The sequence below is a fragment of the Crinia signifera genome, chromosome 9, assembly GCF_055691185.1.
Source record: "Crinia signifera chromosome 9, ASM5569118v1, whole genome shotgun sequence".
Classification (NCBI taxonomy): Eukaryota; Metazoa; Chordata; class Amphibia; order Anura; family Myobatrachidae; genus Crinia; species Crinia signifera.
Window position 1 is genome coordinate 16,496,789 of NC_139225.1, and position 6,000 is coordinate 16,502,788.

Sequence of the window (6,000 nt, forward strand, 5' to 3'; positions counted from 1 at the left end):
GTGGGGCAGATATAACATGTGCAGAGAGAGTTAGATTTGGGAGAGTTATTTTGTTTCTGTGCAGGGAAAATACTGACTGCTTTATTTTTACACTGCAATATAGATATCAGTTTGAAGTCCACCCCCCACCCAAATCGAATTCTCTCTGCACAAGTTACATCTGCCCCACCAGCAGTGCACATAGTTTTGTCCATTTGAGAAGGAATTTGCCTTTGTGAGTGAACCAGAATAATACCCACATATAGCTGGCAGTTGCAAGAGGGGGAATACCCTGGAATGTGCGTCACATACATCCCCATGGCTGCTTGTTTCCTGGAACGGATTCGTTATTCAGAGGAGATGCAGCACCGTCTTCTAAAGCCCACTGGGCCCAGCCAGAGCCGCTCTGGTTCCAAGACATCAGCTCCCGTGTCTGTGTGTTTCCAGGTAGTACATCTGGCGTACATCGTGCACCCAGTCAGCAAGGACTGTGAAACGCAGATTGGCGCAACTGTAGACGCAATATGGAAACTCGCATGAGCCATATGGCGGGTGTGGATGTTGCTCCATGGGAGAAGGGGGCGTGGGAGGGTTTAGAGTCACATCACGACCATCATCTGGAATAGAGTCTCCTCACTCGTCAGGTTATAAGAAGGTGGTCACAGTGATCCCTCTGATGTGGTCTAATATGTATACATGCATTTAAGTCTGGTTACCCACAATGCAACATTGAAAAATCACGCCAAGTTGGCCTAAATGGGATGTGTTCAGCACCCAGCGGACGGGATACCGACAGTCGCATTGATGAGGAGGACACCGCAATCCCGGTCTTAAGTACGCAGGGAGCAGTAGTGTTAAGGTGCCCATACACTGAGGCGATTTGGTCTGATTTCGGCCGATTGCGACCAATTGGCCCGTTAAATCGGACCAAATCGCCTCTCCCTGACATGTGCACGGGGCCGTGCATCGGACCCGACCAGGTGGTCGGACCGGCTGGTTGTCCGACCACCCATTCTGGGACCTCCCTCCAGGTGACGAGGACGGATGGCGTGCGTCCCTGTCGCTGGGAAGGTCCAGCGGGCTTGCGGAGCATTGGGTGTCCGAGACGTCGCAGCAGTGTATGGGCACCTTTAGGCACTTAGAAGGGGGGAGCATTAGGGTTAGAGGGTGCAGAAGGAAGGTAGGTAGGGCATGGATCATTGGATAGACACCAACTATGTCAACAAGCATTTGGTCGACACAAGCATTAGGTTGGCATGGGGTTCTTCACTTTTTTTTTTTACCCAAATGTCGACACTGAAACGTAGCACCGCGTCCCCTCGCATGGGTCGCTGCACTCGCCACGCTTTGGGCACGGTGCCGCAATGCGCTCGGCACACTATTTTATTCTCCCACCACGGTCCTAGTGGATGGTAGGGCATGAAATACCGCCTGTCGGCACAAAAAAAAAAAAAGTGAAAAACCCCATGTCGAACTTTTGACTGTCAACGTTCCCAATATCAACATAATGCTTGTGTCAACCGAATGACCCGGTCGACCCAATGCTTGTAGAACTAGTGACTGTATCCCGGTAGGTATAACTACCTGAGCCATCAGGATTCCATTTCCTCTGCTGGTCATCCGTATGTACCCCAGCCTAAACATAGTGTGTTTAACCCTTTGAGTGCCAAAATCTGTGAGATGGTCAAAATATCCATTAAAAATGCCAGCGGTGCTCACATTTGTTATATAAATTAAAAAAAAAAAAAAAATGTTGGGGAAAAAAAAGTAAGATTCTATTTCCTGTATAAGGTGACATTACAGGTCATTAGGATGAATACAAATGTTCGCTTGGCAATTTTCACACTCATTTTGACTAATTCACTTGGCACTCAAAGGGTTAACAGCGCTTCCCTGACCCGTACTCGCACGTTCCAGCCAAATGAGCCCTACAAAGAAGAACGCAAAGCCCCTGTACTATTTGTACACTGCTCCACGGGAGGTTTCTGTCCTCCCTGAGCTCGCCTTAGGACACCTGCGTTACGGTTTGACAGGTGTACCGCCCCAGTCAAACTCCGCACCTGCCACTGTCCCCGAAGCGTGGCTGCCAGTGGGGCCGTTGGGGCTACAGGCAATGACAGGGAAGGTGGGGGGGAGGGTTGGGTTTCACTTTCCAAGAAACGCCAACAGACGCCACAGAACAGGAAGGATGAGGAAACAGACACCATTGCAGGTAAGTCGGAATTCTTCAATAACGACATTCAAACCGTTGCAGCTGGATCTCTACAGAAGTAACCCAGAATTCAGGTTTATTTACATCTTAGTGCAGTAGTTCAAATCCTGCGGCGCAAACTGTCCGATCCTGTGATCTTACATCAAGCGGTTCTCCTGACGACAGCATTAACATTGCCCCTAGCCAGTCTCAGCAGGGGATGTGGTTATTATTGGGAAGGGAGGAGGCAGCTTGCACAGCACCTTTAGGAAATACAGAGGGTCCCTGGGCATCCAATGCCTCCAAATATCATCATAGCAACAGTCTATGAGGAATACCTGTGTGGAACATGTGCGCTGTGTGCTCTGCACAATTTGCAGGATGCAGGAAGTCTGCCAATTACATCAGTGACTCTAGTTACCTCTGGATCGCTACCTGAGGGTTACGCAAGCCCACAGAACATAGCCCGCAGCGATTCTGGTGTTTAACCAACGTTGCTGTGAGATATCCTCAAAATATCTGCCAAAAATGTCAGCGTCGCTTAGTATATATAGTAGATACAAATACCGACAAGTCAATTCATTGAAGTTTAGGCAAATATTGCACCCCGAAAAAAAGAACATGGTCCCTGTGAGCGGCGCTGGCATTTTTAGCGAATACTTTGAGGATCTTTCACAGCGGTGGCACTGAAAGGGTTAACATTACATTGTTGTGGAATACTGCAACACAGACAGGGAGCCGAAGTAGCAGACTGCCATATCCCTCGGCAGGTACAGGGATGGGTGCTTCTGTCACCCCTGTCTGTGTGGGGTCACACCTGTACCGTCACCCAGCAGTACTGTGTGCAGCCGCTGCAAGGAAAAGGAGACAGGTATGAACGTAGTCACACAGGAGGCAGCGGCACAGAGACCTTTAAATGCCACGAGAGCAGCCATCCAGTGATATAAGAACACGTTTACAGGACAAGCACCAGGCACACCCACAAAGCAGAGGTTTATTGCTGACTCCATACAGGTGACACCTGCTCAGGAGTCAAAGGGCGAGATTTAATAAGCCTTTAAAACATAGTTACCTCCCCTCCTGCATTCTGCAGGAGACTCCCTGACATAGCAGCAATCTCCCTCATGTCACCTAGCCCACATTACACTGTTATATTTTTTTGGGAAAAAAGGAATGAGAGATAGATACATTTACACTGTATCACGAGAACCATTTCCCAGCACTTTACCAGGTATAGTATCGCTTACTAACTGCTTTGGGGCTCATCTACATTTGAATATAAAGGCCCGCATACACTGCGCGATTTGGGCACGATTGCACCAGATTCGTATGAATCGGGCCATGAAATTTTTATTCTTTTCTATGGGCATTTTTTTTCTTTTGAAGTGCTCCTCTGATGCTGCTCCTCCCCACCCCCCACCCCCCCTGCTCCCACTCACGGCAGTGGCTTCCTGTCTGGCTCCTCGCGTCGCCCCCCATGCCCAGCTCACTGATCGCGGGCATACCCCCGCTGCCATTGTCCCTGCAGCTCCCCAGGAGTTGCATGTGATAAATCGCATGCAAAACTTGGCACATGAAGTGCCTAATCGCATGTGATCCCTCCCAGTGAGCTGCTGGGACAATCAGGTCCGACTTGTCCTTAGGACAAGTCGGACTAATGTATGGGGGCCTTAAGTCATTTTACAAGGTTCCTCTCAGATGCAGCAGTACACAGCCACGCATCTAGGTGCTACTTTCATAATCGCTTTTCACAATCTCTCCATATATGTAACTAGACACGCCCTTTGGGTGGAGCATGAAACGCCCCCTCAATGCGGCGCTTTGCAAAATTCTACTACCGTACCAACAATACTCTCCCTGAATCTAGTTTTCAAAAGTAGCCAAGCATGCTTTAAAAGTGATAAAATGGAGAGTGATAAGCCACCAACCAATCAGCTTCTACATGTTATTTTTCAAACACAGGCTGTGACATGGCAGTAAGGAGCTGATTGGCTGGTGGTTTAGCACTCCAGTTTATCACTTTTCAAGCTTCGTACAACTGGAGAGAGAGAGAGAACACAATACCTAGAAGAATAAAACTTTATAGCCGAGCATCTGGACACCACCCAACATACTACTACACAGAAACAGAAAAAAAGAAACTATAGCAGCTATGCACAGCACACACAGCACATCACCCACTGCAGTAAAACACTGACTGCACCTCACAGAGTGCTGCACACAGGCTGCATGTTTAATGAAGTTGACAGGTACAAAGTAAAAGCAAATACATTCCCCACTTCCTGTATTAAACGTACACATTCTGCAATATAAATAACAAGTCACACTCCAAATGCAGGGTATTCCCACACATGCTACATAGCCCACTCCTGTATACTACATCTCCAGCCTGTGTATATATCAGTGGGGTCCCACAGGTTATCCCCCCCCCCCCCCCCCCCCCCCCCCCCCCCCCCCCCCCCCCTGTATATAACATCTCCCCCCAGCCAGTGTCCTGTGTATATCATAGACAGCATATGATATACTGTATCAGTGCTGTTTCAGGGGGTCCCACAGATTATGCCCCCCCCCCCCCCCCTGTATATAACATCTCCCCCCAGCCAGTGTCCTGTGTACATCACATACAGCATATGATATACTGTATCAGTGCTGGTTCAGGGGGTCCCACAGATTATAGCCTATATAGAACATCTCTCCCCCTCTCCCAGGGTCATGAGGGGCAAAATACACCACAGGCCGCAAAAGCCTGCGCCCTCTCCTGTGGCAGTCTCCCCCTCACTGCCACGCCGGGGGATCTTCGGGCCTACCCTCGTACGCGGGTCCCAGAGCTGCGCACTCACCTCCTGCCTGTGCCTCCCCTCAGCCGGATGTTCTGTGCCTCATCTCCATGACTGTGAGTGTGTGTACGTACAACTGACACTCACTGAGTATACAGAACAGAAAGCTAACTCGGCAGCGAGGAGGAGGTGGGGCCTGTACTACACCACAGTTAGAAGGGAGGCAGCCTCAGAAGCAGCCTGGCAGGGAACGGCACAGTAACAGTTGCACAGACAGTCTAGGCACAGAGCATTGTCTCCCTCATGGAGAGGGTCAGGTAGTATGTGTGCAATATACTTACAGAAGAGAAGCTGTGGATCGAAGACACATTCACCAATCAGCCACTGCATATACCAGGGTGAGGTACAGAAGATCTACATAACATAAATAGATAGCTGGTCGACAGGGTCAAAAGGTACATGGTGGAAATGACCGACGCATGTATTGTTTTTTTTTTCATTACTATTGTATAATATGGAATGTTACGTAACGCCATATGTGACCCCAGTTGGTGGAGACGTCTCGCCTTGCTCGCCATGCTTCGGGCAAGGTGGACCGCTGCGCTCGCCGCAGGTTGCATGTCAACCATATGCTGTGGCATTTAGTAGGAAAGCGGGATGGGGCTTGGGGGTGTGATGATGTCATTGCACTGTAAAGAAGGGGGGGGGGACGCACAAAATGTAATATTCATAAATGATCCATATTACTGTGCAATGAGGTCTGTCTCAGTAAAGAGACATCGAGGCGATTTGGTCCGATTGCGACCAATCGGCCTGTTGAATCGGACTAAATCGCCTCTCCCTGACATGCCGTCGGGTCCGATGCGTGGTCCCGTGTGCATCGGACGTGTCCAGGTGGTCGGACTGGCAGGCCGTCCGACCACCCGTTCCTCCAGGCGGCGAGGTGGGCGGGAAGCAGGGACACATGTGATCCATCACAACGGGTCGCCTGCGTCCCTGCTGCCGGGAAGGTCCCGACGGCTCGCAGGGTATAGGGTGTCCGTACAGTGCTGC

General features: G+C 50.0%; 1 protein-coding gene across 3 annotated transcripts in view; it reads right to left on the bottom strand.

The window, feature by feature from the left end:
• Nucleotides 1–5,154, bottom strand: part of TRAF2 (TNF receptor associated factor 2) — a 57,772-nt gene extending 52,618 nt beyond the window's left edge. For all 3 annotated transcript variants that reach the window (XM_083161169.1, XM_083161170.1, XM_083161168.1), the window contains exon 1: nucleotides 5,011–5,154. The gene's annotated coding sequence lies outside the window, so the exon portion shown is untranslated. The remainder of the gene's footprint in view (nucleotides 1–5,010) is intronic.
• Between the last annotated feature and the right edge of the window lie 846 nt (nucleotides 5,155–6,000).